This window comes from Marmota marmota, unplaced genomic scaffold (assembly GCF_001458135.2).
Source record: "Marmota marmota marmota unplaced genomic scaffold, marMar, whole genome shotgun sequence".
NCBI lineage: Eukaryota > Metazoa > Chordata > Mammalia > Rodentia > Sciuridae > Marmota > Marmota marmota.
This window is the reverse complement of record NW_026000101.1, coordinates 13815481-13831558: the sequence shown is the minus strand read 5'-3', so window position 1 is coordinate 13831558 and position 16078 is coordinate 13815481. Positions and strand designations below refer to the sequence as shown.

At 55.0% G+C, this 16078-nt stretch overlaps 1 protein-coding gene across 1 annotated transcript in view; it reads right to left on the bottom strand.

Annotated features, from left to right (window-relative positions):
- The window catches only part of Coro2a (coronin 2A), a 45957-nt gene extending 41441 nt beyond the window's left edge, over positions 1-4516 (bottom strand). The window contains exon 1 of the mRNA XM_015492276.2: positions 4267-4516. The gene's annotated coding sequence lies outside the window, so the exon portion shown is untranslated. The remainder of the gene's footprint in view (positions 1-4266) is intronic.
- Between the last annotated feature and the right edge of the window lie 11562 nt (positions 4517-16078).

The following is a 16078-nucleotide window of genomic DNA, read 5'->3' as shown; positions in this document are numbered from 1 at the left end:
TAAAAAAAAAAAAAAAAAAAAAAAAAAAGCATAAAAAAAAAATCCTTTCCATCAAATTCTGGTTAATAACATTACTTCAAAATGGGCCAAAGAGCTAAGCCTATAAAACTCTTAAAAACAGGGCAAAAGCTTGGTGACGGACTGGGGTATGCTCAGAGGCTGGGCGTTTGCCGGGCATGTGCCAAGCCCTGGGCTGGACCCTCGGCACTGGAAGAACAGAAGCTTCAGGACACTGGATTCGGCAGTCATCTCCTAGATAGGTCACTTAGGCACAGGCAGCAGCAACAACAGCAGAAGCAGACAAATTGGACTTCGTGTGAATTAGAAACTTCTGTGCATCAAGGATGTTATAAAAGGGTAAATTAGCATCTGATAGAATGGGAGGAAATATCTGCAAATAATGTTGGTTTTTTTTTTTTCCTTTTTCTTTTTTGGTACTGGGGATTGAACCCGGGGGTATTTAACCACAGAGCCACATCCCCAGCCCCTTTTTATTTTTTATTTAGAGACAGGGTCTTGCTGAGTTGCTGAAGGCCTCACTAAGTTACTGAGGCTGGCTTCAAACCTGCCATCCTCCTGCCTCAGCCTCCTGAGCCGCTGGGATTACAGGCGTGCGCCACCACCCCTGGCCTGCAAATGGCATTTCTGGTAAGGTATTAATATGCAGACTAGACACAGCACTCCTAACACTCAACAACAAAAACCCAACAATCTGAAAAGGGCGAAGGACTGGAAGAGATATTTCTCCAGAGAAGATGCCTAATGACCACTAAGCATGAAATAAGCTCAAGGTCACTAATCATCAGAGAGAAGCAAATCAAAACACAATGAGATGTGGCCACTCACACCCATTAGGACAGCTGCTGTCAAAAAAGCACAAAGTCACGTGCATATCTTTGATGAAGATGTGGAGAAACTGGAACCCTTGGGCACTGTTGGTGGGAACCTGAAACAGCAGAGCCACTGTGGGAAGTAGGCTGCTGGTTCCTCAAAACAACTAAGAATAACATTACCATAGGAGGCAGCAATTCCCCTTCTGGGTGGTTTTTTTTTTTTTTTTTTTAAGTCCTGGGGATTGAACCCAGGGGTGCTTTACCACCCCACCCTTTTAATTCTTTGAGACAGGGTCTCACTAAGTTATTGAGGCTGGCCTCAAACTTGTGATTCTCCTCCCTCAGCCTCCTGACTCGCTAATATTACAGGCCTGCAACACCATGCCCCACAGAAAGAAGGGTTTTGAAGAGCTGTCAGTATACCCTGTTCATAACAGAATTATTGTACTACCTAAAAAGAGGAAGCCAACAGGTGTCCATCAAGGGGTGAAAGGGTAATTAAGCAAGAGCTAGTACAGACATACAGTGGAATATTAATCAGCTGTGAAAAGGAAGGAAATTCCACAACATGCCACAAGATGGACAGACCCTGAGGACATCATGCCAAGTGCAATAAACCAGTCACAAAAAGACCAGCACTACCGAATCCCACTTCCATGAGGTAGTCAAAGTCACAGGGACAGACAGTGGAGTGGTGGCCGGGGTACTGGGGGCGGGGGCGAATGGAGTTATGGCTAAATGGTTCAGAGCTTCTGTTTTACAAGATGGGAAAATTCTGGAGGGTGGTGGTGACAGCTGCACAACGTGAATGTCCCTGATGTCACTGAGCTGCACGCTCGGAATGGCCAACGTGATGTGAGGCAGATGTCACCACAGCAACAGGTGTTTTAAAGATGTGGGTCCCTCAACAGATCCTGATGATCCTGTGGACACTGATGATCCTAAGGAACTGTCCCCTCCCGGGTGGGACAGCAGCACAAGGCTCTCTTAGTCAGCAGCCGGCCTCTCCGAGGTCCTGGGTGCCTGGCTCGGGGAGCGCGTGGCAGGCACACGGTGTGGCCGGGGATGGTCCCTCTGATCTTGTGCGTGTGTCTCTGTGGAAAAGACTGAAGCAAGGAAGAGGCAGGGACCCCAAGGTGGCCCGGGCGCCACAGCCTGACTGCAAGGGTTTGCACACTGGCTCCAGCCTGCTCCGCCCAACACAGAAGGTTCTAGACACACGTGCCCTCCAAAGTGAAAACTAATTAAAATTACACAAGAGGCTGACTGCAGCAACTTGGTCACATCAGCCACGTTTCCCAGCACCCAGCAGCCCCATGTGGTCACGGGGTACAGCATGAATACGGTCCTCACTGCAGCAAGTTCTGCTGGACAGCACCGCTGGGTCACTTCCTGTCTCTGCGACATTCGGTGAGTTACTTAATGCCTGTTTCCTTACCAGGAACCTCAGGTATGGTGATAAACTACAGAGAACGAACGCCACTTTTCTCACTTACACGTGTTAAGAAGGTTCCACGTGTGAACTCAACCCTCACAGCAGCCCCACAAATACGATACCATTCCATTTTTTTACAGATGAGGAAACTAGGGCACAGAGAGGTTAAGGAGCTTGCCCACCATCACACAGCTGGAACGTGAAGGTGAGCGGTTCAGAGTCAGGACCCCACTTTCCCATAGGCTGTCCTAACGATTAAGCAAGGGAGGGAGGCTTGGCGCATACTTAGTGCTCAACACGTTAGCTAGCAAGGCTGTTTGTGGTCCTAGTGGTTACAGGACGCTCAGATTGGATTTAGGACATGACCGGTACAGTTATGTGCTGGTGGCCCAACATTTTGGGGGTCAGAGTAAAAAAATCCCAAGTCAGAAAGTGCAAAGTGGTTCACCCCACGTGGCCCCCAGGGCTTGCTACTGGGTGAGGGACAGACCCCTGTGGGTCAAGAACTTAGAGGGCCAAGCTAGGCACACCGTGGTGCGCACCTGTAATCCCAGCAGCCCAGGAGGCTGAGGCAGGAGGATCTTGAGTTCAAAGCCAGCCTTAGTAACTCAGCGAGACCCTTATCAGACCCTGTCTCAAAATTAAAAATAAAAAAATAAAAAGGACTGGGGATGTGGCTCAGTGGCTAAGCACCCCAGGTCCAATCCCCAGTACCAAAAAAAGAGGAATTCAGAGGGCCAGGCTGCTCTGTGTGCCTTGGTCCTGGTGGATGAGGACCAGGGGGTGAGGGGTGGGAAGCCCTCTGGCTTCTCCTACAGCACAGCCCAGGCAGGGGCCAGGCACAGCTGCCCAGGACCCTGACTGCCTCAAACGTCACAGTGCAGGCAGAGCCATCTGCGGCCAGCAAAGGACAAGAGTCCGGTCTCCAGGCCTCGCAGGCCTCTGCCCAGCTCCCGCTCCCCCACCCGCCCCCCTGGTCCAGCCCAGGCCTCCTGCAGGCCACAGGAAGCCCAGATGCGGCAGAGGCTCTTTCTCCCTGATGAGATTAGGCCTCCTCCTGACATCTGACACTGTCCAGGGCCAGCAGCCGGGGCTGGCACCTCCGGGACGGACGGTCTGCTCCCCCGCCAGCTGGCCCCTGCTCCCTACCTCCCCTCAGGCAGGGGTCTGAGTGGCTGCTCTTTCTCCCCCACTGTCCCCAGGCCTCCTATCTTGTCCTTTGCCCAGGTTCAGAATAAAGCTCTCGGCTGGACCTGGTTTGGAGGCCTAGCCGCCCCCACCTCCCGTCTGCGTCTCCTCACACCCGCCAGCGTCAGGCTTCCCAGGCACCATCTTTGCTCTGCTCCTTCCCTGCCTGGAACCACGCAGGGCAAGTCCTTGGTTGGCACTTAGCTGGGCTCCGCCGCTGCCCCTTCCTCCGCCCACCTCCAGGGGGCCTCTCCAGCCTAGAAGGCCCCACCCTCAGATTCAGGGATGTGGCCCAGGGCAGGAGAGCGAAGCCCTGGGTTCGAGTCCTGCACCCCCCATTGGTCCCCGCAGCTGAGCACGTGCATCTTAAAAGGAGTCCTGATGTCTACACCCGGGGCGGGGGGGTCTGCAAGGGTCAATGAGATTAGGGGGGCAAAACATCTCGCATGCGTCTGGCCTGAGCCCTCCGTGGAAGGACGCTCCCCTCCCCCTTCCTTCTGTGCTCCTGGGTTTCCTCTTTGTCCTCCACCTGCCCACCCAGCCAGAGGACAGTCTGCCCCAATGGTCCCCCCTCGTTCCTGGGAACCCGGAGGCAGCCAGCTTGCCTCCCGGCTGGAGCTCTCTCTCACACCACCCCCTCTCCTAGACCCTCCCCTGGGCACTGAAAACCAGGGGCTGGAGCTGTCCTCACAGCAAGCCAGCCGGGCAGCTTGAAGTGTCCTAATTCTGGCACCAATTTGCTCTGTGACTTGGGCACATTTCACACCCTCTCTGGTTTTCCATCCATACATGGGCCATACCCCTGCCCACCTGTTAGGATGAAGATGTGCTGGGGGCTCTGCAGCCTGCAGGTGCCAGACACTCCCGAGACCCCTGGAGCGGCAGAGCTGTCCGCCTGTCAGCTGTTCCTGTCCTTGGAGGGATGGTCCCCTTGCTGTCTGGACCTTCTGGAGACACAGCACAGAACTTCTTCCTGTTTATTCCCCAAATGAAGCTCTGACCAAAACTCCAGGTTTATTGCCCCACAAGCTCCTTATCTGGGAGTTTCGAGCAACAAGGGTCACGGATGGCGGGTGGCAGGGGGTTCCCAGGACTCCAGCAGGAAGCTGAAAACCTGGAGGCTGCACTTCCTGCTCGCGGTCCACTCCCTGGTACAGAATGCCCAGAGCTGTCTTTGAACAGGGAGGGGCACTGAGGCCCAGAGAGGGAGCAGCGGGCAGGGCCAAGGCCCTCGAAACCCCAGCCTGGGGAGGCCACTGGCCACAGCCCTGTGGACCCACCATCTGCCTGTTTCAGGGACTGCCAGCCCAGAGTCAGTCCCACCGGGCTCACCGGAGCCCCCTGAGTCTGGCACCATGGTGGGCACTGTGGGGCAGAGACAAGGACAACCCAGACAGGGTCACCTTAAGGGTCTTCAGTGCACAGACAGGTCAGTGGGGAGCCAGCAAGCTCCGTGCAGGGCGAACAGGGCGAGCCACCCAGAGCTGAGCTGCAGCAGGGGAGGGAAGCTGGGTCTGAGGGCCCTTCTGGGAGGGCGCGTTTGAGGAAGCCTGAGCCCAGTCGTGCAGCCCGGGCGTCTGGCCATCCGTGGTGTGCAGAGATGGCCCGGGGCTTGCAGTGCGTGGGGTGAGGGTGGGAAGTGGTGTCAGGGCCAGGGCCGGGAGCCACCGCTGGACAGGGGCTGGGCGAGGGCTCTAATGCCAGCCAAGGAGTTGACACTTGAGACAACTGAGGTCATCAGAGTTGGTAACTGGGGCATAACGTGGTCGGCGCTGAAATGAGTTCAGCCCTTGCCATTAACAAGCCTGGGAAGGATTCTCTCTCTTGGGCTTTGGGCTGGGATCAAGGAGGAGATTACAGTGGGTTTTGTTTTGTGCCTAGCTCTGATTGGCTAGAGGTGCTCTGGAGCAGAGTGAGGAGGAGGAGGAGGACTCCGAAGGCTTCCTTGGTTGGCCTCTGGAGGGAAGGCGTGTGCCTGCCCATTACTGGAGTCCCCAGACAGGAGGACCCAGGGCCTGCAGGCTCCTGCAGATGCCGGGCAACACCCACCTCCCAGCCCAGCCCAGCCCACACAGGAGGATGATGGGAAATTCTCTTCTGCTTCTTTCACCTGCTTATTACCATGGAGATAAATGCCGCTGCTCAACTTAATCAATTCCCTGGGGAGGGGCTGCGGCAGCTGGTAGGAAGGAGGGGAGGAAGGAACTCCTCCGGTCGCCAGCCTTCCCAGCCCCCCCAAATCTCTTGCTCAGGCTGAGCCTGCAGGCCAGGGAGGGCAACAGCCCACGAGGATTTTCCTAAAATCGATGCCAGGGCTTATGAGGATGAGAAGAGCACAGGAGAGGTGTCTGTGGCCCTGTCTGCTGGGACAGAGCCAGCTTCTCATTATACGTCTGCTAATGCTTCACAGCATCGGGTAACACCAGAGACCCGGGGATGGCTGATTACCACCTGGCTCATCAGACCCCACCTACAGCTTCTGATTCAGCAGGCCGGGGCGGGGCCTGAGCATCTGGATTTCTAGCAAGTTCCCAGGTGTCCACCAAGCAGCAGGTACCAGGACCACATCCCGAGAGCCACTGCTGTCCAGCCCTGCGTCTGATTAGCAAAGTCCCTCCTGTTCACGGCTCAGTTTACCCCTCACGACACCCCATTTCACAGATGCAGCTCCAGACCTCATCTCAGAGTAGCGCAGTCACTTTTCTGAGGTTGTGCATCCTGTAATCAGCTGGGGCCCACAGTCCAGACTCCAGATGCTCAGGAACACACAACCACCTGCTGACTCGGGAGCTCTCAGGCGGATTCTCGGCTCGCTGTCTTTCAAATATTCCCCTCCATAGCTAAACGGCCTGCTCACAGCCTGCACTCAAGAACTGGGTGTCCAGTCCTCCTCCCCGGGGGCTCTGCAGCCCCTCCAGCCACAGCTGGGCATCCCCCGGGTGGACAGTAGGCAGGTGCCTAAGACCTGCGCTGCAGAGGCAGAGAGATCTGGCTACGGATCCAGACTTGCCTGGAGGTCTGGGCTCTGCCTCTCAGCCGCGGTTGTGATGCACCAAGGACCTCACAGAGCCTCAGCCCTGCCATGTAGCAAATTCTCAATAAATGGTAGCAAGCAGTGGGTCCCAGGCCAATGAAGGATCTGGGTGTCTTTTTATTCACTTTTTATGGCCCTGGGAATTGAACGCAGGGTCTTACACATGCTAGGCAAGCACTTTTACCACTGAACTGCTACATCTCTGGCTCTATTTATTTTGAGACAGGGTCTATACTAAGTTGCCCAGGCTGGCCTCACACTTGCGATCCTCCTGCCTCAGCTTCCTGAGTAGCTGGGGTTACAGGTGTGCGCCACTGCGTCTGACTCTGAGTATTTTATTTCATTTTGGTACCAGGGATTTAACCCAGGGGTGCTTAACCACTAAGCCACATCACCCACCCTTTTCTATATTTTATTTAGAGACGGGGCCCCTGATTGCTTACTCCCCCACCTGAGTACTCTGGGGAGATGAGGAGCCTGCCCCTGAGGACACGCCTGGGTGACCTTCCCCCAGGCCCAGGCAGAGGAGTGGCCCTTCCCACCGACTTCCCTCTGGGTGAAGGAAGGGGTTCAGCTCCAGTCACCTCCACCCCAACTTACTGTGTGACCCTGCACACGTCAGCACCCCTTTCGGGACCCCCTACCCCCAAGCAATAGAATGGGAGTGAGTATCCTGCCTGTGCCCCTCCTCCTGTGGCTGCAGGGACCACGCAGGCCAAAATGCTGGTTTGATTTATGACACAGTATGTCATAAATCCCCTAGTTGGGAGGCCCCCCTGCTGGGCTCCAACCAGTAACCTGCACACACCTGCCGAGACCTTGGGTTTTCTCATCTGCACACCAGGGGATGGTGACAGTGAATGAGTTAACACCTTCGAGCGCTGGAACCCTGCCCGGCACAGGGTAAGCTCCAACTGCATACCTGTTAAATAACAAAACTCAAAACAAGGACATAACGGTGACTTCTCCTAGGTACCCACGGTGAGCTGGGCCTGCCTGAAACTCCTCACTGTGCGCCCAGGTTGCAGGAACATTGAGCAAAATGATCGTGGGCTCTGAGCAGGGCTTAAACTGCAGCAGGGTCTATGGTCAATTATTTCCCATCAAAGCAGCTGAAGATTGGGGGTGGGGGTCATCCACCCCCAGAGGCACCAACTCCCCCTTAACTAGAGGAAAACAGAGAAAGCCCGTGCCCACCTCCAGCGATCAGTGCTGACCCCACTGCTGAAGCCCAATTCTTACTGAATCTAATTTTCCCTCAGACTCTCTTATCCTCTCTCTCAAACTCTTACCTGGGAGCAAAAACCAGATACAATATCCCAGAGTTGCCCAGGGTCAGGGACCCAGGTGGGCACCTTGCCCCCGTTTTTATACCTTTCTATTTTAACAGTCAGAGTTGGGCTAGTGATGGGAACTCACCCCTTTTGGGGAAGAAGGGCCCAAGTGCTGAACTGCTTCCCCTTCCGATCTCCCCACTGCCTCATCTCTCAGCTTCTGCCCCGTAACAGCCTTTTGCACACTGACCCTGACCTTGGGTTCCGGGCATGGCTCTGCCCGAGGATGGGGTATTTCTCGTGGGACTCAGTTTCCCTCTCCTCCCCGTCTGGCTGCCTTCCCACAGTGCGCCAAGCTATGCCCACCTCATCCAGATCCCAGAGCACACTCAAGCCCTCTGGGCTGAGGACCACTCAGCAGAGCCGGTTCCCAAAAGGACAGCAGCTGCGACCCTTCAGAACAGTAGCTCTCCAGCCCCCGAGAGGCGGTGGAGTGAGCGTGCCCAGGACAGAACCAGGGACAAGACCCAGGTCTCCAGCCTGGGCGTCCGGGGGCCTCTGAGACCTGGAACACAGTTTCCTTTCATCCTGTGCCTGGATACGGTACCAAATATTTTGCTCCTTATCTGTGTTGCTGTAAGAGTGGAAGCTTGTTTGTGGAGGGCCAAATTCCAAGGGTGGCCAGGAGAAGAAGAAAGGCCTTGGAACTGTGAGGTTGGGGCCCTCCCCAGGTTCAGGCCTTAGAAAGGTCAACCGCTTCCCCAGAGGGTGGCTTGGGCTGGAAAGGTGGGGCTCTGGAGGGTCAGGAGAGAGGGCAGACCCCAGGTCTCTTCCTCTGCTTCACAGTCCTCCGCTGGACACGGGGAGAAAGGCGAAGCCCTACCCCAGCAGAACCGAGCTGGGCCACCCTCAAAGAAGAAACCAGGAGCCGAGAGCAGGGAGCTCTGACTGAACGCTTCTGATCATTTGCTCCTTCCAAAGGGAAAATGAATCGGGCTTGCCTGCCCCCGCCCCCACAATATTCCATATTATCTACCAGCGACGCCATCAGTAGTCTCAAGACACAAGTGAGAACTCACCATTATCCAGAGGACTGTCAACCTGTATGTCAAAGAGCGTCCCCCCAACCCCCCCCCCCCAAAAGCGAAATCTCGGGCTGGCTTCTCATCAGACCTTTCTCCGGTCTGGTGGCCAGTGAAGACCAGGGTCCACTCTCGAGTATGCCTGTCCTCAGGTGCCACACGATCGGGACGACCAACCCACAGGTTTTCAGCAGGAATCTTTCAGAAACCCTCGTCCACTTTGTGAGGGATAGTGAGGAGTGGTCAGTTAATCTGTGGGTCCAACCTGGGTCAGTTAGTCTGGATTCACCTGGATGAATTAACCCAGGATGGGGGCAGGGAGTCCTTGTCACCTTCCTCTCTCCCCAGAGACTTCTGGACCACATGAGATATGGCTGCCTGACACCTTCACAGGGACAGTGACAGTCAGTGTGTCCACACCTGACCAACCTGAGACACGGAGTTCTTTCCTTGTTTGTGGGGGTCACATGGTGCCTGCCCCCTAGACAGCATACCTCACCCTGGGAGCCCCGGGAATAGACAGTGGGAATGTTCAAGCTGCAATAGATGGGAGACACCCACCCGTCTACCTGTCACTTCACAGGAAGGGCAAGGACCCCAGAACGGTGCTACTTGTCCACGGTCACCTGGCTGGGCAATGCCGGGCTGGGAGCAGTGGCGCATGTTTGTAATCCCAGCAACTTGGAAGGCTGAGGCAGGAGGATGGCAGAGTTCAAAGCCAGCCTCAGCAACTCAGTGAGGCCCTCAGCAACTCAGTGAGGCAGGGGACATGGGATGTGGCCCAGTGGTTAAATGCCCCTGGATTCAATCTCTGGTACAAACAAACAAACAAAAAACCCATTCTGGATGCAAAAGCAGGCAGCCCCCTGGGCCCTGGCCGGCTCTGTGCCTCTCCCTCTGGCTCTCTGAGGAGCCTCTGCTTCCTCATCTGCAAAATGGGGACTAGTCAAACCCAGCTCTTGGGCTGCCGCTTGTCTGTCCTCAGTTCCCAGTGACATCTGAGGGGTGGGAAGTGACCCTTCCTTATACTCTGCAGGGTTCTGCTTGGGGGCCTGAGATCTGGGTGGTCAGTGGACCCTACAGGACTTAGCACCCCTGTAGTTTAGGGGTCCCGGGGTGCCCACTCAGGCTTGTGAAGGGCACTGCGGACCAGCCAGGATCCAGGGGTTGCCCCGTGGCCTTTTCACCTTGTACCCGAACCTGGCCCATCACTAACCCTATCCTCCGGCTCTCTCAGCCCGTCCACCTAGCTCCACCCCCACGGCTGGGACCACTGCGTCTTATTTGGTCACTGGGTCTTAGTCATCAAGCCTCTTGCCCCAGATCTTTTCAAAATATGAAAATCTGAGCAAACCACTTCCTGGCCAGGGCTCTACTTCTCCAGCCTGGCCTGTTGCCAGGGATCTGAGCTACAGACACATGATGCTTTTAATTCCTCAAAGGTCCCCTTCCCCCAGCCCCAGGGCCTTTGCACAGGCTATTTATTCTGTCAAATGCCCCATCCCCCAGCCTCACCTGCTCACTCCCTACTCATCCTTCAGAGCTCGGCTCAACACTTCCTTCATCAGCGCAGCCTTCTCTTCTGACCCTGGGCTAAGCATCTACTTTGCGATCTTCACTCCCTCTCTGCCCCAGGGTTTGTAGGACTAGACAATTCCTATCCAAGTCCCCTCTGGCCTGTGAGCCCGTGAAGGCGGCGTCTGCTCTGCTCTGCTCTGTACCCCTAGCACTGGGGTGTGCACTTCACATGCAGAAAGTGATCAATACACGAACAAAGGTCCTATTCAAAAAGCCAAATTGAAAAATAGCGTTTTGGGGATTGAATGAATGGGCTGGTTGGGGCAAGGTTCCAGGATGGATGTGTGGGGTGGATCCCTGTGGCCTTCCTCCAGGGTGGGCCAGAGGCCAAGCCACTCCTGGGACTGCTCAGAACAGAGGCTGGTGAGAGCCTACGAGCCCTGGGCTCCTTCCTGCCTGATGTTATCTCCCGCCCTCCTCAGGCTCCTGCACCTGCCACTTGCCCTCCAGGCCACCAGAGCATATCTGAACTGGAACGGCCTCCTCTGCCGTGTGAGCATCTCTTTTTCCAAGGGCCGAAAGTCAAGCATTTGGTGTGTGTGTGTGTGGGAGCTCGGGGTGAGGTGGGATGAGGAAGAAGAGGTCAAATCCCAGCCTGGCCTCTTGCGGGCTGTGTAGCCCTTTGAAAGTCACTTAACCTCTCTGGGCCCCCTGCTTTCACACTTGTAAAAAGAGAACAAGAATCTCTAACTAGGAGGCTGCTGTGAGGATAAAGTGTGGGAATCCACCTCAGCGTCTAGGTGGGGCCTACCACGTGTCATGTGATTCCAAAGCACAGTTTTTCCATCTTGGCATTTCTGAAAACTGGGATGTGACTTAAAATTCGCTCTTTTTTCCTGCTTAACGGATTATAAAATAATGGATGGAACCCAACCTTCAATGAACGGTGGCGGCCGCTTAGTCTCTTTACTTCCTCTGCAGAGACCAGAGGCTCAGGCCCCTGCCCATGCTGGTGCCCACCTGGGTCTGCCCAGTCCAACTCCAGCAGGACACCTGCCTTCTTGCTCTTAGGGATGCCGAGGGCCCGGGCGTTCTGCTGACGACGCTCTGGATGCAGCCCACCTAAACCCGGACCTTGTTGTGAGAAGAGCCCTGGACCCAGCCCGAGACCCCAGAGACCTCTCCTCCAGGGGGCTCCTTCATCAAGCCACTCGGGCTGTTCTGAGGATGCCATCCGGGGCTCGCCCAGGTCCTCCCACCTCCTTCACCTCCAGCCTGGCGATGTCAGGCCAGGCCGGCCTGAGCACCACGCCACCTGCCCTTCAGCTGGCTGTGACCTATGCTGCGCGTATACATCGTGCCCAATTCTTCATCAGGGCTGTGGCTCCGCGGCAGAGCACTGGCCTGGCATGTGTGAGGCCCTGGGTTCGATTCTGGGTACCGCATACCAATCAATGAATAAAATAAGGGTTCATCAACATCTAAAAATAAATAAATAAGAAATACAACGTCTACTGTGTCTAAAATTCCAAAACATAGACAGGACTGAGGAAAACACCTGCCGATAACCAGCTTGATACCGGAACATTTTTTTTTTTCTATATTCACATGTGCATAATAAGTATATTTTTTTCCCATATTTGAACCCAAACAGGCTCATGACACACATTCTTCTCTTTTACTGCCTTTTCCAGTTAACCGGACACCTGGGACCTCTCTTTAGGTCCCCTATGACCCGTGTTCCCTCCCTCCACCTGACCTGACCCCACAGCCCCCTTCAGGCGGGTCTCGGAGGCAGGGCAGGGCCTGGACGGTGTCATGGACACTGCCCCCCATCCCTAGCAGATCTGTGATCTGTCACTGGATCTCAACCTGGTCCCTTCAAGCTAGGCCACACCCTGGCTCAGAAATACTCTGGAGCTCTTAAATCAAAGGTTGTGATGTCAGAGGCGGGTGTCTGTCCCTGTACATTTGGTTGTAGGCCTTTCACAACAGATCAGAAGTCCTCCCGCCCCAGATGCTGGCCTGGTATTTCCCTCCCCCCATCCTCAAGGGCTTCAGAAATCACGACAATGAACAGGTGCCTGGCATTTTACAGCTCATAAAAATGCTTCCATGCCCTTTATCCAGGTTTAAGCCCTACGACAACCCGATCAGTTAGGCAGAGCAGGTATGCATTATCCCCACTTTACAGAGGAAGAGACTGAAGGTCAGGGAGGTGGAGTGATTTACCCAATGTCTGTCCATGTTTTCCTCCCCTCCATCCGGTCTGACTACAAATCCCACAAACAACCCCAGGCATCGCATTCTGCAGGGACCCTTCCTGGACCCCTGGCCCCAGGCTAAATGTTTCCCTGCGGTGACTACAGCTCCCCAGTGAGCCCTTGAGGGCTGGGGACAGGTCCGGCTTACCTACACCCACCCTCCGGAGCAGAGAGAAACCTCGATGTGGGTCACTGGGTAAAGATCACGATCGTCAGTAAGGCCGGAAGTACTCTCCCCTTTACCATGTTACAGATGAGGACACCAAGGCCTAAAGAAGGGGCAGGACTTGCCAAGGGAGCAGGCTGGTGGCAGGGCGGGGTCTCCTTCCTTAGCAGGCTGGGTCCTTTTGTTCCGCTGGGTCCCTTCTGGTCTGCAATTTTGGACTCCAAACCTCTGCTTGAGGTTCATTTCTGTCTCCTCTTGCACTGGCCGGGCCCTACCTGGTGCAGCCAGGTGTGGTGGAGGGAGGTTGGCAGGAGGCTCTGCCTGCGGCGGGCTCAGTCCCCCAGCCAGGACACCTGGGGCAGCCTCAGGAACAGCCACAGGAGCTGACCGTCTGCTGAGCGCCGCCCTGGGCCACACCCAGGCAAAGCTCTCACATCTCACTGTGGCCTGTGGCTGCCACCATTATGATGCCACTGTGCAGGGGAGACTGGCCCAGGGCCACTAGGGCTGAGCTGCATCCCTGGCACAGGCAGCCCCAGGAGTTGGCTGGCACAGAAGCCAGAAATAAATGCACAGAGTACAGGAGACATCTCCCAGGGGCCAGTGGCCTTGGCAAAGGCCCAGACACTCCCTCCCCTTCACCTGGCCACCTCCCGGGGCTGGCTGAGGGCTAAGACTCTGGGGCTCAGGGAATCCAGGCTGCCCTGCAGTCCCCAGCACTCCCTGTGGGCAGCCACCTGCAAACCGTGGGCTGGAGGCCAGGATGGACGCAGCCGTCACTCAATCTTGAACAAGTGCTCAGCTCCTAATTTCTTCTTATGGGATTTGACTAGGTGACAGGTACTGGGCAAGGCCCTGCCTTCCACGGGCCTCACCTTCCCTTCCTGGGGAATCATGCTGGGAGTGGGACGGGGGAGGTGACCTTCTGGGGTTCGCCTCCAGTCAATAAAGCACAGCGTTGGAAATCCTGGACACTAGGGGCAGATGACATGGGTGCAACAATGAGCCCCTGGACAGGCCACCCAGCCAGGGGACTCATCTGTAAAATGGGGACAATAGTAGAAAAAAGACTGAAAGTAAACACTTTCAGTGTTTATATTGTCTGGAATGAGAAAAGATCTGGGAAATTTATTTTGTCCGTTTTCTTATCCTTTTCTAAAAAGTCTCCATTATCATGAAGGATTGATAGTCGGAAAAAAACAAATGTACTTTCTTTATAAGTTAACTTTATTGAGATACAATTTATATACAACATAATACACCCGTTTAAAGAGGGAAGAGTAATAAATAATAGTATATTCCCTGTGCGTTGCATGGGGATGGTGGGTTAAAATGTGAAGACTTCTTGGAGCAGAAGTGTTAATAGGAATTTAAGGAGCCCTGAGCCAGCCTGCTGTCCCCTATTCCTCCCCAGCCCACCTTGGCCCCCCAGCTGCTCCCCTAGGACAGATGCAGCAGATCCCCTGTCCCCAGGATCATGACCCAAGCCCACGCTCACCACTCTGGGCTGGACTATGCCCACAGCCTCTCTCTGCATCCTGCCTCCGTTCATTAGGGGCTGTGACAAAACGCCATAAACGGGTGACTTGTAAACAACAGAAATGCATTTCTCAGAGTTCTGGAGGCTGAAGTCAAGACAAGACGGCAGGCTCTGTGTCTGGCCGGGGCCTGCCTCCTGGTCACAGAGGATGCCGTCTTCACGTGGCAAAGGGGTAAGGGTCTCCCGGGGCCTCTTTTATAAAGGCACTAACCCCATCACGAGGCCCTTCTTGACCTAACACCTCCCCAAGGTCCCATTCCCTGGCACTGCCACCTTGGGCTCGGGATTCCAACACAAGTTTTAGAGGGATGCAAACACCCAGAACACAGCAACCTCAGAGGAATCGCACTAAGCGTGGCCATGCCCCCGCCTTATTCAAAAGCCTGCCATGGCTCCCCATTGCCCTGGACCAAAAGCCCTAGCTTCTGTGAGACCGTTTCGGCAAGTTACTTAACCTCTCTGTACCTGTTTTCTTAACTGAAAAGGAGGGATAAAAATAGTGCCTCCCTCAGAAACCTGTAGGATTCCATGCTGAACATGGGGCGGGGTTCCCGCGATCTTTAACCACAGCCTCTCTGACCTGGCCTCCCTCCCTCCCTCCCTCTGGTCTCATCTGCTCTTCTTTGAACGAGTCAAGCATGGTCCTAGCTCATGGTCCTTTGGCACTGGCTCTTCTCTCCACTGGCAGGCTGCTCCCCCAGAAATCAGTCCAGCTCACTCCAGCAAGCCTTCGCCCCAAGGGCACCTTCTCAATGAGCCCCCAGACCACCCTGTTGAAAACCACAGTGGACGCTCGGCCCTGCTCCGTCTCATTTCCCCGGCTCTAGGAACCATGGTTCTTTGCTGGGAAGATCTTTGCTGGTCTGTTTTGTTTACCATCAGACCTTCGCCCCTAACCCCAGAACCTAGAAAATTCCTAGCACAATGGAGGTGCCTAATAAGTATTGGCCTGAATGACTCAAGGGGTGGTGGGAAGCCCTTGGGACAGAAACAGGCAGGGAGGTGCTCCATGAGTGGACATCACCATCCTCAATGTCATCACTGATCCCTGGAGCAGGCTCCCAGGCCCCTCCTCCTCGACTTCTCCCAGCTCATAATCACACCTTCCCAGTCCCCGCCGCACCCTGCGCATCTCCCAATTATAGTAAGGAACGGTGATTACATCTTTAATTATATCTTTTTCCACTTAGGCTGAATCAAGTGAAATTGCTATTTTTTTTTTTTTGTAAGATATTGTCTGGTTCACATCGTTTATAACCCAATAGGCTTCTCACAGCACCTCAGGGCCCGGCACAGGGGACACCTGAAAAATGTTTGCCCATCGGAGTGAGGTCACTTGGCCCTCCAGACCCGGCAGGATGGCAAAGCTTTTCCTGCACCAGCTACAGATGGAAAACGACAGAGGGAGCGTCTGCATTATCCCGTGTCTTCCTGAGAAAGGCACCCGCTCTACCCAAGCTCTGGCCATTAGAAAGCAGCAAAAGTGTCAGGCATGGTGGCCCACACCTGCAATCCCAGTGGCTCAGGAGGCTGAGGCAGGAGAATTGCAAGTTCAAAGCCAGCCTCAGCAACTTAGTGAGGCCGTAAGCAATTCAGGGAGACCCTGTCTCTAAATAAACGAAAAGGGCTGGGGATGTGGCTCAGTGGTTAAGGGCCCCTCAGTTCAATTCCTGGAACCAAGAGAGAGAGAGAGAGAGAGAGAGAGAGAGGGAGAAAGAGAGTTTAAGGCTGAAACCCCTAGCTG